Genomic DNA, 16,554 nt, shown 5'->3' on the forward strand with positions numbered 1-16,554 from the left:
ATGAGAGCTGGGGAAGAAATTCTTTGCTGTGAGGGTGGTGAGAGCCTGGCCCAGGTTGCCCAGAGAAGTTGTGGCTGCCCCATCCCTGGAGGGGTTCAAGGCCAGGTTGGATGGGGCTTGGAGCAACCTGCTCTAGTGGAGGCGTCCCTGCCCATGGCAGGGGGGTTGGAATTTGATGATCTTTAAGGTCCCTTCCAACCCGAACCATTCTATGATTCTATGAGGTCCCCCCTGTCCTGCCAAGACAATACAGGAACCGCTTCCTCCAGGAACATCAGCTTTTTATATTAAATAAAAATATATATTAGTCCTGTGAGGAGCAGGGATTTGGACTCAATGATCCTTATGTGTCCCTTCCAACTTGAGATATGATTCTACGATATATTTTCATATTAAATATAAATATATAGGAAATAAAAAGCTTAATGGCTGTGATAGATAAATAGATAGATATAGACAGATAGATGGACACATCAACAGATAGGCAAATAGATAACAATATGAAAATATGAAAATGAAAAAAATGAATAAAAGTATATATATATTAAAAAAAGGACTGACTAAAAGAATAAAATTATCCTTGATAATTATCAGTGATATCCTGGGGGATGGCACAGCTCTTCCCTTCTGTGCCTGTGTGTCTGCCAGCGTGGGAGGTGATCTCTCCCAGGAGCAGGTAAAGCCAGAAATTGAGCCTGGGATTATCTGATGGCCGCGGTTTTCTTTGGAGTAGTTCTCCCAGAGCTTCAAAGACCACAGTGACACCAAAACGGATGCTTCCAGCCTCCAGATGTTGTGTCTCCAGGTGTTTCCAGCTCCTCCTTTCTCCTCCAGCCCTCACCTCTGCTCTGATAAGATGGGGACAGTGTTTGGGGCGGCCACAGACATGCCATGCCATGTGGGCATCTCAGGCTGGGGGTATCCCAGCATCTGTTGTGAGGGCTCCTCACATCCCTCCGCTTCCCAGGATGCATTGAAAGATGAGGGATGATGGGTCCTGGTCCCACCTTGGTCCCTCAAAGCCACCCATGAGCTCAAGCAATGATGCTGGTAGTCACCTCGCACTGTCCCACCAGAGCTTTCCCAGCACAGCCGCCGTTTTCCTAGGATTTCCCCTAATTAGTTATTTGATTCTTATTTCCTCCTCTTCATTCTTTCCCCCAGGAAGCTCTGCACATCCATCAGAAGGATAACATCAGGCTGGTGGTGGAACCTCCGGGCTTTCCCCACGTGGGGGTGCCATGCGGATACGAATGGGACTGGTGCGCATGTCCTACAACCACACCGAGGCAGAAGGTGACACCTAAGCAACTGAAACTGCTCAATTTTTTGTGGCCATAAAAACGAAAATATATGGATCGGGAAAAATAAGATTCACAAAGCATGCAAAAAGCAAGAAATTATACGGATGGGGAAAAAAAGGACTCACAGAGCTTTAAGCACCCTCTGTGAATCTTATTTTTCCCCATCTGTATAATTTCTTGCTTTTTGCATGCTTTGGCGTTCCCCAGCAGAAGAAAAAAAAATAAAAAAAATCCCTCTTTGGAGCTTGTTGCAACCTGGTGTGAGTTGAGGAAACCTTGAAGTGGCTCTTCAGGAGCCCAGGGGATGAATCAACCTCCTCCAGGTTAAACTGGGGCGGAACGACTTGTCCTGCAGCCGAGATGGCCGCGGGGGAATAGAGGTCCGGCCGAGCTGGAAAAGAGCCCGTACGGCCCTGCTACGTCCTGCTTGGGCCTGTTCCACCACATTTCGGTGAAAGCTGGTACACCCGAGCAGCTTTGTTCCCCGTGCTCTGCTGTCCTGGCCTCTCCCCATTCCTCGCTCATAATGTTTACCATACCTGGAGGGGTAAGACTGGGATTAATTTCCATGAGAACACATCGAAAGAGTAAATATCTCCGAGCGGGGACGCTTGGCAGGTTTATGGGGTTTGTTTTCCTCCAAGAACTGGCAGCTTTCCTGCTCTTTTTCTGGTTGCTCCTGACCAGACGTGAACATCAGGAGGCAGGAGGCATCTGTCCATCTGGAGCAGGACTCAGTCTTAGCCCTTTCACAGAATCACAGAATCACATGGGGTTGGAAGTGACCTCTGGAGATCATCTAGTGTCCCATCGCGGCATGAGATCGTAACAGCTTCCGAGCCTATCCAGGAGGGAATTCTTGGTGCTTTCAGATGGATGTGACCTCTCTGCTGGTGTAAATCAGGTAAGTCCTAGCACAGGCTCCTCCTTACACCATTGCTGTCTCCCACATTGCTAGCTGGGAGCAGATTGGGGGAAGTGAAGAGAGAAGATGAGGGTCATGCCCAGGTTTTAGCCCTTGGGTGGGATTGAGTCTATGGGGCTGGTATGATCTGGTGTAGGAGTGGGTCACATCAAACACCTGTTGGTTGCTTTTCTGATGTGGAGCTGCACTACACCATCAGCACATCAGGAGCAGGAGGTGGGAGGTCACTGATACTACTGGAGCAGAGGAGACATGAGAAGAGTCTCCAAGAGCCATCAAACAACGCTCCCAAGGTTTGGGAATATTTAGACAGCAGCTTCATGGGCTCATGTTGTGGGATCACACCCAGAGATGGATGCAGGGCCTTCTGGCAAGATCCAACCCTGCATGTTCACCATCGCTGGATGTAATTCCAGGAACCCACATCTGTGTTCAACCAGGAGGTATCACCGTCACTTCTGTGGAGCTCGGATGGTATCTGAGGTGTTGCTGCTACCTGCCTTCATATTGAGGGTCATCTACAAGGTCCAGGGACAGGGGCATCAGCAAGCCTCCACCGGCCTCTTTCCTCCAAACTCTTCCACATGGACATGGACATAGACATGGACATGGACATCCCAGTAATCAGCAAGATCATCTGAAGATGTGTTCAGGATCCTCGAGGTTGGGACACACCTGCTGGAGCTGTTCCTAAGAGGTAGTTGTTGAATTTGTGTTAAGGAAAGTGGCCTTCACCTTCCTAAGGGTGACCTCAAAAGGGCTGACATAACCATCAGGAAATTATGGCAGTAAGGAAAGGTGGGACAGTAAGAAAAAGGGGATGAAAGAAAAGGCAAAAGCTCCGAGGGGACAAAAGACAAGAGGAGACAGCAAGAGGAGGCTTAGACTAGGGAAGAGAAAGGACATTGAGGCAGGAGACAGGTTGTAAAGACAAGATAGGAACTCTGGAGTTGCGAAGTGTTGGGGTGACAGCACATATGAAGATGATGATGCCACTTGGCCCTTTATAAAGCACCAGAAGGACCTTGGGGTGTTGTGGACGCTTTCCACATTGCAAGAGCCTTCCATGCTTGCTTGGTACATGTGGGAAGACAAGGTTGAGGGGACAGCCACTGGGTCAAACCTAAAATCCCCCGAAAAGCGTTGCTGTTGTGTTGAGGGCCCTCCCAGAGCAGATTGGTCCCAGTTTGGTTTCATCTGGGAAGAACCAAGTTTGTGTCCTCCAGTGCTGTGTTTCCATGGCAAACCAACGTGCGGTAGTTGGGACAATCAGGGCAGTCACCACAAAGCTTCTTGTTGTTCTGAATTAAAACATTGCCTTTGAGTTCTGTGTGCTCAGCAGTGGAGATCTCCTCTGTGCTGCCTCACCGCATGGTCCATAGCACGAAATACAACTTTGATGGTGGAGGAGGAAGCACTCCATCTCTATTCTGTAGAGGTTACCGTATCTGTGCCTGAACATTGTGGGTTCAGTTAAAGGTCACTCACACAGTTAAGATTTACGTGCATCTGGAGCAACAGCGTATGCCAGTAACGACCTTGAGAGCAGGGGAGGAATGAGAAATCTAAGTTTCACATCCTGAAGCTCATCCTGACGAAAACAGAACACAGTCTGGGAACCGAAACTTGTCCTGGTAGCAGGGTACCTGTTATTGTGACAAGCTCAGTAGAAGGTAAAAAATATTTTTGTCCATGTCCATGTCCAAGTCCATGATTGGGCATTACGAGGGGAGTGGGTTTGGGTCTTAGTGTATATAAGTTTCTCTGTGTAGCAACAAAGGTTCGATTTGGATTTGCTTACTGCATGACCTACGAGTCCGTGATTTCTTCATACGCCGCAGAACATCCTCCAGGATGCGTCCCCCTTTTAACAGAGGGTGATTTGGGGAGAAGGATGGTTGTACGCACAATGGTCATGGAGAGAAGTCTGATGGACACATGGGAGACCCCTTCCCTGTGGTTGAGCCCATAGCCAAGCTCATGTCCCTGGCTATCTCCAGGTGGTGTGTTCACAGGTCAAGGAGGTGTGGATTGCTCCCAGTTACCTGGTTTTGTTGTGAGAAAAGACAGGAAAGGATGAGGGTGGTGGCAATGTCATAAGGCAGACTTGCAGGCATGCTCAGCAATGGTGAAACTGGCCCCCTGAAGCTGCTCAGAGGGTGGCCATGAGACCCTGCTCTCAGATAAGGCTGAGCTGAGGGCCTCAACAGGCTCCAAAAACGGAGGTGTTGCTCATGGGTGGCAGATCTCCAGCTGGCTTTTATATCTTTAGCAACCAGCGCCTGTCTTAAGGTGCAAGGTCAGAGCTGTAAGAGCATCTTCTCAGCTTTATGAGAACTTCTCCACGTTTGGGGCTTTCCCACACCTTCCTCCGAAATACAAGCTGTTGTCAGACTGATGAACTCCTACTCTAAATTGACTCTGGCCTGATGGACACGGATCCGATCCCAAAAAGCGGCGTTTGCCCTTCTGCCCCGGGCACGCTCTGAGTGTCTCCAGCTCACAGAGACCTGCTGCTGCCAGCCCTGGCTTGTGCAGGAGCACGTTGGGATGAGGCTGTCCCCTCCACTGTCCCCTTCTGTGTGAGCTGGGCAACGTGTGCGTTCCTGCTATAAATTCCCCTGCCCATTCGTGCGTCACCGCCGCTCTCCCCCCATTTCTTGTTAATGCGTAACTGGAAACTCGCCGGGGCACATTTCTGTGATCGCAATGTTATCTGTTCCCGGCTGGGCGCATCCCTGCCTGCTGGGACCATGGGTATTTTTGTCTGTGGGTAGATGGTATCACGTGAAGGGCAGTGGATGGGGAGGGTTGAGCGCATCAGAAGACTTTCCTGGATCTCTCCAGGGCAGCTGAGGAAAAGTCCTTCTCAGACAGGGGGTGAACAACCATTTGGAGAGAGGTTCTGCAAAACTGCGTCCGAGAGGAGTTTTGGGGACCAGGAGTTCAACAGGGTTCAAGGCTATTGTGTGGCTGGGAGAAGAGGTGGGAAGCCCTTCTTATTTACCAGCTGCAGAGGGAAAGGGACTGTTGGATTGTTTCCTGTGTCCATGGTGGGTGTTGGGAAAGGACACGGCACCTCCAGCGGTGGATGGTTTTTAGAGCAGACACATGTTGATCGGGAATGGTGTGGGTAGAGCTGGTTGACCCACAGAGCAGGGGGATGGTGGAGATGCTGGCACCTCGCTGCACCCTCCCATTATCAGGGCACCACTCTGTGCCAAGGGCTTGGCTACACGAGGATTCTATCACCCTGTGGCTGCTTGGGCTGGATGGAGACGGCCCATTTCCAGCGTTCCTCACTTGGTCACGATGCATTGAAGCCCTAGTTATCAACACCAGCCATCCCCACCCCCCTGGCACTGATGTTCCTCTGGGTGCTTTTGCGTGCAGATATCTCCATTCACCCCGACCAGCCTCAATATCTCTGTTTCACCTCTCTGCTTCTCTTCCTACAGCCAGGGACAACTGAAGGGAGGAAGAAGCAGTGTCCTGCTAGGAGATAAGCCCCTTCCAACCCCAAACGCTCCCATCTTTGAAACCCAGGAGAACAGCTGTCGTTCAGCTTTAGGGTCTGGATGCAGTCTCACATCCTGCAAGGACCTTTTTCCAGCGCCTTCTCCAAACAAATGACTCTGGCAAAACTCCTCCCAACTTCGTGGCCACAAGCCTAATCCTATTTTCTCTTACGCTTCATCCATCTCAACCACTGAAGAAATGGTTGGACCAGGAGAATTTCTTCCTTATAAATTTTTCTACTGCTTCTGACCACAGAACTTCTGTAGAGCAACTCAGTAACGTTCACATCCTTTCCTCTCTCATTTCTTGCAAACACCACTTTCTGATTCTTTTTCCTCTATGTCAGTCTTTCCCATAAAGGAGTGAGACCCCAACACCGAATATTACATCCAGTGGCGCACAAATGAAGCCACGCCGAACTTCTGTTTGCTTGGGTAGGAGCCTAAAGCATCCTTATGGGGTGTGATCTCATTACTGTTGATTCCTCCAAGGAAGGGCCTGTCCCTGGGTGCCAGTCAGGCAAAGAAAACAGAGATGAAGCTCCTAAAAAAAACCCATGGGGAACTGTGACCTTTGTGGTTGTTGACTGGACCCTGCTCCAAAGGGAGCACCTGGAAGGAGACAGGAGGAGAGGGCATCAGGAGATGCCCATCCATGGACGGGTGGAGATCTTGGAGATAACCATCCTCTGCCAAGGCTAGGAAGGAAGCAAAACTAGGTTTGAAGCTGAAAGTGTAGCATGAGCCAAGTTCAGTATATTTTTCCCCATTTTGTGGAAGGGCCTGGCATGGTCCTTCAAGAGGGTGGGTACGAGGGAGACATGGGCTTAGAGCTGGACTTTGGCATGCGGGAGGGGAACTGAAACTTCCCCTGCGCAGGAGAAACGGTGGGAGAAATGTGCTGATGTGTCTCTAGCTGCTTTGATTTAATTCCTGTTGAACTCTTCTCTACGAAGAGCTGCATCTCTTTTATGGGAGATGATGCTCCGTGGTCAAACATTGTCCTCGCTAAAGCAAAGCAACTGCAAAGCACCAGCCTGAGAGCAAAAATGGTTTATTCCTGCTGTAAATGAGCAAAGGCGCAGAGATCACCCCCACTCCAGCCTGCATTTCTCTTCTGCTGCTTGTTTTAGCCAGTGAAATGATCTTATTTGGAGGGCAAAGCTTTGAGACACTCAGAGAGATGAAAACCCCTATAGGCGAAAGAAAATAAACCAAATGGCCCCAGAGATTGTTACTCCCCTGGAGCAGAGAGTGCACTGAGAAAAAAAGATTGTGGCTGTAATTATCAGATCTATCCGAAGCGTTTTAACAATAAGTAATCCCCTAATTTAACTTCCAAATGTAAAAATACAGATATATTGGATGTTTTGAGTTTTCTACGAGCACACTCATCCTGCTGCTTTCAGCCTGAGCGTCAGAAAGCAGCAATAAAACCCGTATAAATACTAATTTCAGTGCTGGTTTCTCATCGGTACAAAAGGCAGAACAGCCTCCCATTTCCCTCCCGAAGCTGAGTCCATTCAACCTTAGCACATTATCAACAGCTTCCCGGCAGCTCTAAATAAACCTGGGCTCAGGTGTGCCGGCTGAAGGGCTGCTGGGTTTATACATCACCTGCATAAAACCAGCCCCTCCACACTAGAAAAAACCTGCCAGATTCCGGAGCAAATTGCTTTTGCTGCTTCAAGCCTGTTGCTTATGCTCTGTGAAAGGTTTTTCTTCTCCGGGAACGGCTGATAAGTTACAGTGGCAAACAGTAAAATCCACTTACCAAGCCCACTCTTGCACAATAGCTGCTCCGGAGAGTGAGTTTTCATCTCTGAGTCATAGGGGAAATGAAACAAGAATTTATTTTGGGTTTTTTTAACTCCATGAAGTATTTAATCCATTTACTTTGCCCGTTGGCAAATGGGGATCGTACATCCGGAAGGTTCCCAACATTTAGAGGCATAAACGCGATCTTAGCTAAGCCTTATCCTGGCCCTTCAGCGTGGAGAAAGAAGAGGTCCATCTGACAATCCACGGCTTAAAGCTCTGTAGAAGGGCTGGATCTGGCCGGTGTTTGAGCAAGCAAAATTATGCCACGAAGCCCAAGACCTCACATGGTGTGTTCATGGCATGGATGCGTCTAAAACATGCGAGATGAGGTTTTCCATCCTTGCTTGCTGCTGCTGCCTTTGTAGACAGGTTTTGCTGCTGGTGTTTGCTTTTCTACATGCCTGAACTCCCCAAAAAACGTCGTGCAGGGCTGGCTGCGTTGCGGAGAATGTCTGACTCATTTGCTGTGCCCAGCTCACTTGCTGATTGCGGCAGGTCCCAACTCGGGCTGGGACACGATGAGGAGCCCAGCAACACGGGAACGCCCTGAGCAGCCCCACGCCGTTAACGCCTCCAGCTCCTGGCTCCGGGATAGCATCTGGGATATGTGTTAGTGGTTGTAGGACATGAGTAGCCTCCACAGTTGCACAAGCCGAGATGAATTTTGTAGGCACAGAGCGTCCCCGTGCCCTGGGTGAGATGGATTCACCAGTCAAGGTTGGGAAGGAAATGCTTCCTGGGGGTGGAGGCTGCCCTTGCCAGGACGTGGGAGCATTTTTCCTCTCCTGAGCATCCTTTTTCCAGTTGCAAAAGGCATTGCCTGGGGCTGGGCAGTCCCTTGGACCAACCTGCTTCTGATCTCGCTGAACCCTAAATGTAGTCCTTTCCTTTGCCAGTGTTTTTGTCAGCCCTCCATGGCCTCCCCTTGTCCCACTCTTCCCCAAAGGTCCACTCGTTCATCACTGTCCTGTTGGGGACACCTGGCTACAGCCGATGGGTGGGGACCCCAAATGACGGTGTCAGTGGGTAACACAGTGACATGACCTAGATGCTGTCCTCTAAGAGCAGGACTAAATCTGGCCATGCAGATGCTGCCATGTCTTGAGATGATGCCCTTAAGAGCTGGATTTGAAGGAAGGCCCCCGTGTGTGTTTGTAGGGATGGTCAAAGCTGGGGAAATCAGGACAGGGCAACACCAAAAGTGGCGTGGGTGTGAGTGACAGTGGCTGTCCCCTTCCCAAGTAATGTATCTATGTGGGATCTCCATGAAATGCTGGAAAATCAAGGGTTGGGGGACCTAACACCAACCCTGACCTTCACCCTGACCCTGACTCCCAGTGCTGAGGAGGGTCTGCAGGTGAATCCGTGCTCCTGTCAGAGAAGAGCTGTTTCCAACCAAGGCGCATCCTTCAGCAGTTTCATGGGCACTGAACCAAAGCAGCAGGACAAGATGTCACCTCAACTGAAAGGGTGATTGGGTGGTGCTCGGGACGGGAGCGAGCAGGGAATACCCAGCACGTAAAGGGGCAGGAGGCAGGGAATGTTTCCATGCTGGTGGGACAGGGCTCATGGACACCATCCTGTGAAGAGGACCCTCTAGACAAGGAGTTGGCAGCAGTAAAGCAGCCCCAAGTTCCAGGCAGTGCTGAGCTGACCCCACAAGACCTCAGCAAACATGCATGAGGAGCACAAAACTCCTCTTAAATCCAAGCGTAAACTCCAGATCACTTTTCCTCTCTCTTGCCTGATGATGAAAGGCCATGAACTCTTCAGGAAGCGAATCACACAGCCAGGAGGAGAAGGGATGTGAAGAGTTAACCCAGTTTCTGGCTGTGGGCTGTCGATCCCGCAGACGCAATGTCCCACTGCGGCTGCACTTCTGATACCCTCTCATGCATGCTCCAGGGAGGGCTGGAGGACCAGGGCATACTCAAGTGCTCTTTTACCAACCTTCATCACTCTTGTAACTGCCTGCATGATGGGATGGAGAATGCTCAATGAATTTGGGAACAACACCCGTTTGAGGAGCATGGTTGACTTGCTGGAGGCAGGGCTGATGAAGGGACTTGAAGAGGTTCAACAAGGACAAGTGCGGGGTCCTGCTCCTGGGACATGCTGGTCTTCCACAACACCCCAGGCTGAGATGGCCAGCTGGAACTAGCTGGTGGCCACAAGTTGCCCCCAAACTGGTGGGTGGTGGAGCGAGTGGAGACGTGCTGGAGCGAGTGCAGAGGAGGGCAACAAAGCTGGTGAAGGGCCTGGAAAACAAATCCTATGAAGAGTGGTTGAAGGAGCTGGGACTGTTTAGTCTGAGGAAGAGGAGGCTGAGAGGAGACCTCATTACTCTCTACAACTACTTGAAAGGACACTGTAGAGAGGTTGGCGCTGGTCTCTTCGCACAGGTAACTAATGACAGAACGAGAGGGAACAGCTTCAAGCTCCAACAGGGTAGGCTTTGACTGAACATTAGGAAAGAATTTTTCACAGAAAGAGTGGTCGGACATTGGAACAGGCTGCCCAGGGAGGGGGTTGAGTCACCATCCCTGGATGTGTTTAAGAGCCGTTTAGATGTGGTGTTGGGGGATATGGTATAGGGGAGAACTTTGTAGAGTTGGGTAGATGGTTGGACTCGATGATTCCAAGGGTCTCTTCCAACCTAGACGATTCTATGATTCTATGATTCTAAATCAGAAGTGTGCGTTTGCAGCAGCGAAGGTCAACCATTCTCTTGGTGGTATTTGCAGCTAACAGGGCCAGGGCAGTGATTCCTGCTCTCTCTTGGGCACCGATGAGACTATATCTGGGCAGTGGGTCCAGTCTGGGGCTCCCCCGTACCAGGCAGAGGGTGACAGATGGGCCCAGAGGGGCCACCACGCTGGAGCTGGGGACAAGGAAAGAGAGGCTGAGAGATGAGTGTGCAGCAGTGGAGGAAAAGGCCAAGGGGGATTTCATTGCTCCCTGCTGGGATGATGTGGAGGAAGTGGAGGTGGAGGTGCCCAGCGATGGGACAAAAAGCAGCATCAGAAGCTGCAAAATGAAAACCTTCCATTAGATACTAGAAAAAAATCCCTTAAGGATAGTCAAATGTTGGAAGATAGCCCAGAGAGCAGGAAAATCTCCATCCTTGGAGACAGTCAAGCCTGTCTTCGACACAGCCTGACGCTTGTTGAAGGGTAGGCTTGCAGCAGACTTGGAACAGAGGTTCAGAAGCTCAGACTTGGAGCAGAGACCTCAGATGACCCCTCAGCTTCAGTTACTCTGCAAGTCCTTCGCTGTGCTGAAGCTTGGGTCACAGGGACAAGCTCTCTTGGCAATAAGTCCCCAACAGTGCAGCAGAAAGCCACCCAGGACCTGCTAACAGGGGAGCAGGGATGGTGGACACGGGCATCCCCCACCCTGAGTGCCAGGGGAAGCCCTACTCCGTCCATGCCGTGGCTCCCCAGCATTCCCAGGACTTCTTGTTTCCGCCACCAAAAGCCAAGTGACTTCTAATTTCCTCCACTTGGCAACAAGTTGAGTTCCTTTGTAGTCAATGGGCTCTGAAGCCAACAAATTTCTCATTTGACATATTCCTCAGGGGTCCTTTGGAGACCTGCACCCACATCCACTGAGGAACTCCCTCTATCTGCTCTGAGATGCCCACCATCCCTTGGGGCCTCACCAGCTCTTGGTGGAGTGGGACAGGGAGGTGCATGGAGTGGACCAGCAGCTCCATCCTCCCCATAGAGCATCTCCTGGAGCTCACAGGGGTGACGATGATGTTACCTGAATGGGACCAGAGCCTCGGTCCTGCTGCTGTCACCCCATTTCTTAGGTTGGTCCTCAAAAGTGGGGAGGAGCCCCTGAGCTGAAACTGAGACAGCGAAATGTGATAACATGCAAAATGATTCCCTGGTTGCTGTAAACAATGGGAAAATAGGGTGGAAATGTAATTAGCTAATGCAGTTAAATCATTCCGCTTCATTCCACTAGCATGGTTTTGATTTAAGCTCTTATGGAGGTGTGGAGGTGTAATACTTGCTCTGTACTCACCTTTGACAGATGGGGAAACTGAGGCACGGGCTTTCCCTGGTGGTGAGTAACCAGTGTGGCCAGCGAGTATGCATAGACACGATGACAGGGGCGAGGATATCACTGGCTGCCCCAGCCCTGAGTCCCAGAGCAAAGACACCCTTCTCTTGGGCAATCCTTCCACCCGTGGTGCTGGTCTCCATCCATTACAGACCTCACAGGCATTTGGAGGAGGTCAAAACTTGGTGCAGAGCTCATGTCCCAATTGCTGGGGAGGCTGGTCCCACACTCTTGCCCTTCCACCCCTGTCACACTGCCCAGCTGGGTTTTAGGGTTACTTTGGGAGCTGAATTTTGGAGCAGAGGACACCCATCAGCCTGGCAGTAGGTCCCCCTGATGCCATAAAACCATGTTGGTGTGAGATTACCATGTCCCACCTCCTCATGGCCCATGGAAGATGACCACAGATCCTTCATCCCGGTCTTTATGGGGACATGCAGAGGCTGTTTTGGGCTCCAGGGCTCTGCCAAGGTGGTTAGCATGAGCAGTGAGCCTTTCCCAGAGTTGCCCATCAGCTTTTCCCACTGGTCCAAGCTGTTGCCATCACCCCATAGCCATGGTGGGACAGGGAGCATGGAGCCAGAGTGTTACGGAGGATCACTGCTGTGCCGGGGATTCCCCAGCCCACGCTCTTGGCACGGGGGACATGGGAAGAAGCAGGGCATTGTATCCCAAAATAACTGCCTCATTACAAAGGAAAGGTCAGTGGAGAGCCAATCTGCAGGGCTCCATGAAAATGGGAGGGCTTCCTCCTGCCACAGGAAGGTGAGTGACTCACTCCTATGGAAACTGGAGGGACAGGAGAGAGGCACTCTCTCTCCCTGGTGGCTACCTATCTGGAGATAAATCTCCATCCACTTCCCTTGTAAATATCTGCTCCCGAAAATATCTGTTCCTGGGGGTTTTCTTATCAGACGTTTTCTATTTATTCTGTAAATCACAGAGCCCCGAGGGTCCTTGCTGTGGCTCCAAGCACATCCCAAGGCTTTGCCATGGCCATCCCACGAATGACGCATTGAAAGGGAGAACCTGGCCAGTCCCCATGCCTGGAAACACCAGGAAACACCTGCAAACACTTGGCTAAGGGAAGGGTCTTCCTCATGGTGTTTTCCAACCAAGAAGAGGTAGATCCCAGTGATGATGAGATGGTCTGTTGTATCTACGTGAGTCTGTGGTTCAGTTTTATTTACAGTTACCAGCTTGAGGGTAATGGTAGGTTCATGGTCCAGAACATGCCCAGGGTGTCCTTCAACCTGCTAATGCGTGAACTGTGCCCCACTGTGCCCCAGTCCCCGGCCAGGCTACACCACGATGGCTGGGACAAACCTTGAAAGGGAGCAAAGCCATCATCTATTTTCCGCGGGTACCTTGTGCACGGTCCATCTCTCACTGTAAACCCAGGGCTTTCCCTGAGACTTCAAACAGGCTGGGAAGTGTTTGCTGGTGATCGCCCTCCACCCATTTGCTTTGAAGCCCAGAAAAGGCCAGCTCAGCTCCTCCTTTCCAAAAAGACCTGCCCGAGTTGCTAAAAGGAAGATCAAGACCTGGGTTGCAGAGCATGAGGCCCTATGTCATGTGTCAAAGGGCCCTTTGGTCACTAAATGTCTAAGCCAGACACATGCTCATATTAAATACGGAACAAGACATTAACATAAAGGGCAGAAACTATGGGGAAGAAGCAGTGTTAAATGAAAGAACTACCTTGGCAAGAGGCAGTGGGGTCTCCCCATGCATGTCTCTAATGCAAGACACGATGCCTTTCTAACAGAGATCAACCCAAGCAGTAGGTAATGGCTTTTGCGAGAGGTTGCAGGGTCAAATTCAGGTGGCAGCTAAAAAAACTGGACCTGGTTATCTACTGGTCTCAGCCAAACTCCCTGGACCTCACCCAGTTTGAGACAGAGACTTTAGGCTCAGTGCAGCGCAGCCACGACAGACCAGGCCATGGCATTTCTCCATCACTGGCATGTGTCAGCACCTTCAGCCTGACCCCAGCCTGCTGGGATCCCCTGATCAGAGGACAACACAATAACTCAGATTGGAAAGGACCTCTGAAGGTCTCCAGTCCAACCTCCTGGTCATGGCAGGGGCAGTTCTGGTTGTGCAGACTAGGTTGTGAAGGGCTTTATTCAGTTGGGCCTCAAAAACCTCCAAGGATGGAGGTTGAACAATGTGCTCATGGTGGAGCAGTTTTCCCTCATAATCAACCTGAAATATCGGTGGTGACGATGTCAGCGGTGTCGTCATGGTAATCAAGATTCACTCAAGCAGGTGTCCTTGGCCCTCATCACGGGAAGAGAACAAAAGCAGCAATCCCAAGGAGCACCAGCATCACCATTCCTCCTGGGAAAGGCCCGTTGTCACCAGAAGCAGCCCTGGGGGACACGAGGAAGGAGCCCTTCTAGTTAAAGCATGTCCCAAGCTCCTGCTTGCAAATTTGGATGCCACAGGTTTGGTCCATCCAGCTGAAAAAATGCTGCTGTTATAAAGGTTTACGTCTCTTTGTCCTTCCTCCCCCGTCTTCTGCATCACAGAGTATCAACTGTCTCTCTCTTCCCTTGGGGATAACAGCATCAGGATTTCTCTTCCCCTTCCCTCTCTCCTCGCCTACATGCCCTCTGCTCCTTAGGCACAACTTATCTTTTCATTTAGAGATGGCTTAACCGATACCCACTTCATTCAGCACTCAATTGCTCTCCGCTTGTATTTAGCTTGGAAACCCGTTCCTTTGATTCCAGGACTTGTCTGGGCAAAAACCAAGCACAGGACCAACTGTACGAGTCGATCAAATAAACACTGTTCCCTACAAAGCTTGTTTTGCAAAACTGGACTTCCCAGGACTGCCCAGCCGGGGGCTAGAAGTAGATTTACAAGGAAATAACCATTTAACCTGGAGGAACTGGCGTCTACTAAGCCAAGCCTTGATGGTAACTCCCAGCTCACCGAGGACTTTGAACCTGGTGTTGGTGACAAGCCCATTCCTGGCCAGGGCATCTCCAGCACTGGGAGCTCACACCCAGTACCGGGATGCTCTTGCTCCGTGTTGGTCCCATCAGCGATGCCCAGCCAAGGAGCCAGCCTGAGAGACTCCGGATTAGTCCCTGGAACGTGACCTTTAAATGCTGGGAGTGGTGGGAGAGTTATTTTAACTTCGGTGGCAAAGATCCAAATAAGAAACACCAGCCAGGCCCTAGATAACAATATTGGCCTCCTGACAAGGACACCAGTTGGGAGCGAGCCTTTGAGCTGGTCTCCCTCCTGGGGGGTGAGTTATCAGGGGGTTGACAGGGCAAAGCAAGTGCCTCCTGTCTCGCCTGGTTGGAGGTTAAAAAAAATACACATTCATGATGGAACACCCAAACATCAGCCTGCTTTTCCCCAGGAGAAATCCATGTGGACCCAATTTCCCATCTCCCCAGTTGCTTTGACCCTGCTCCAGCCGTAACCAAGGAAAAAGGTGTGGATCGCAGAGCAGGGTAGGCTTTGTGAGTCCAGTTTGGGTTTAATTGGTGTTTTAAATGATAAATTAGGGGAAAATGCAAGAAAATGAATCTTGATGATAGGAGGGCTTTTAAAATGGAGTAGCTCAATCACATCCATCCTCTGCAGGGAGGTTTTTAGTTTTCCTGTTTAGTCTGAGGAAGAGGAGGCTGAGGGGAGACCTCATCACTCTCTACAACTACTTGAAAGGACACTGTAGAGAGGTTGGTGCTGGTCTCTTCTCACAGGTAATTAATGACAGAACGAGAGGGAATGGCTTCAAGCTCCAGCAGGGTAGGTTTTGACTGAACATTAGGAAAGAATTTTTCACAGAAAGAGTGGTCGGACATTGGAACAGGCTGCCCAGGGAGATGGTTGAGTCACCATCCCTGGATGTGTTTAAGAGCCGTTTAGATGTGGTGTTGGGGGATATGGTATAGGGGAGAACTTTGTAGAGTTGGGTAGATGGTTGGACTCGATGATCCCAAGGGTCTCTTCCAACCTGGATGATTCTATGATTCTATGATTCTATGATTCTATTGAGAATTGAAGTAGAGCTAATGTTGGTCTGCTTCAAATGGGGTTTCTATCCATGGGGAAGCTGCTAAGGGATGAGTTGGGTGCAGGAGGATGCCATCAACCTTCTTCCAAAGGACAGGAAGCAGGATGTGTCCCTGAGGAGGGCGATTGGAGTATTGTGAAGGTGTAATGCTGGACTGCCCATCTTCACCCACTCATCAAAGAGGGGTGCATTCGGTTTGGGGTCTACAGAGGGACTCGGTGTGGTTCTTTCACCCATTTGAAACGTTAATTTAGATGGACGTCTCCAGGGGGTCATGCACAAGCTGGACTCATCCTGGCATCGCTTGTGTGCGTGGTCTCCCAGCCCTGCCTGGACAGCCTGGGGCTGAGCAAATCTCTTGTTTGCTGGGCTGAGCTGGATGAGGGGCATCCCCCACTACCTGGCATCCATGGGGAGCAACAACTTTCTGGGGTTCACGTGTCTGTCTACCCCCCCCCAGTGCCATACCCTGGGTCCTCTCAGTGCGAATATCCCTGACGATGCAAAGGTTATTTTGGAGCAGAAGGGGAAGGAAGTGAATTCAAAAGCCCCGTATTGAGAACGAGTATTTTTTTAGAAACAAAGGGATTCCAGGGTGGGACCCCGTGGTCTCGCTGCTGGGAGCCGAAAGCAAAAATAATGACCCAGAAAAGAACTGTAAAATGCCTTTTTCCTGCCACCCATAGGAACTTGCTCCTGTGCATCTCTGTGGCTCTTCTCTGCTGAAGAACAGAAAAAAAACAGGAGACCTGGGATGCTATGGGCATCCTGCCATCCCATCCCACAAACCAGCCTCTGGCTGGAGGATCCAGAGCAAAATTCATCGTGGTGCCAGGCTGGGCTTCCACCTTCAGGCTGAGCCACTGGTGGGTC

This window comes from Numenius arquata, chromosome 1 (genome assembly GCF_964106895.1).
Source record: "Numenius arquata chromosome 1, bNumArq3.hap1.1, whole genome shotgun sequence".
In the NCBI taxonomy this organism is placed as follows: Eukaryota; Metazoa; Chordata; class Aves; order Charadriiformes; family Scolopacidae; genus Numenius; species Numenius arquata.